Consider the following 835-nt stretch of genomic DNA (forward strand, 5'->3'; position numbering starts at 1 on the left):
CTAGACGAAGAACAAAGGCTCCTCAAGATAATAGGAAATAATATACTAGACTCCAAATCCAGGCGTCAGAAGGTTTATAAAGTGAAACATGAGTGACCGTCCAGTTTGGTATACTTTATATACCTGACTTATGACATGACGAACATGACGAGCAAATCAGAAACCCACAGGAGTCCTAGAACGATGGGAAAAAAGGGGTAAATTGGAATGATTCTAGTTGTCATTGCAAAATACAGAATATGACTTAATCAAATGGATCATCGAGATATACAAGTAAGTGTTTTATAGTTTTATTTTAGGTTGAGGCTACTGGTACTGCGTAAAATTTCTGGTAGGCTAGCTAAAGCATAGGGCCTAGGTAGGTACGTTACAAAAAAAATCAAATTGGTTGGATGTCTACCATTTTCATAGCACAAAATCTACTAAATGTTACAACATCAAAAACGTTTTCAGAATTAAATTTGGTTGCTTGGTTGATTTTCTATGATTTTTTTTAAATTTTAATTTTGCTGAAAATTTGGCTACAGACATTATACAAATTGTGTGACCTTTTGTATTATCTGCACCATTAAAACATCATAACTATTTTGTTTTTAATAGTTTTTCAACTATTTTTTCACAGATGCTGGATGATATAATGAGAACTCAAATGACAGATTTACATCAATATATATTCAGGGATTTAGCAGTAAATTTTATTAAATGATACCCCTTACCCCAAAATAATTACTTTTGGTGGGACCGGGTTAGATCAATATTCAAAGCAAGCACTTTAATGCACCACAACTGATGTAATATATATGTAGTTAGTTGCAGTGGCATACCTAGGGAGTAC

The 835-nt window shown here is 33.2% G+C and overlaps 1 protein-coding gene across 5 annotated transcripts in view; it reads left to right on the forward strand.

Moving 5' to 3' along the window:
• Positions 1-134: 134 nt before the first annotated feature.
• LOC117122688 overlaps positions 135-835 on the forward strand; it is a 28,622-nt gene continuing 27,921 nt past the window's right edge. For 4 of the 5 annotated variants that reach the window (XR_004447735.1, XM_033268372.1, XM_033268374.1 and 1 more), the window contains exon 1: positions 135-273. The gene's annotated coding sequence lies outside the window, so the exon portion shown is untranslated. Of the gene's footprint in view, positions 280-835 lie in introns of all 5 variants that reach the window. The other variant, XM_033268373.1, reaches the window with a different exon arrangement.

Source organism: Anneissia japonica, unplaced genomic scaffold (genome assembly GCF_011630105.1).
Source record: "Anneissia japonica isolate Jap-2015-1 unplaced genomic scaffold, ASM1163010v1 scaffold287894_len555002_cov174, whole genome shotgun sequence".
NCBI lineage: Eukaryota > Metazoa > Echinodermata > Crinoidea > Comatulida > Comatulidae > Anneissia > Anneissia japonica.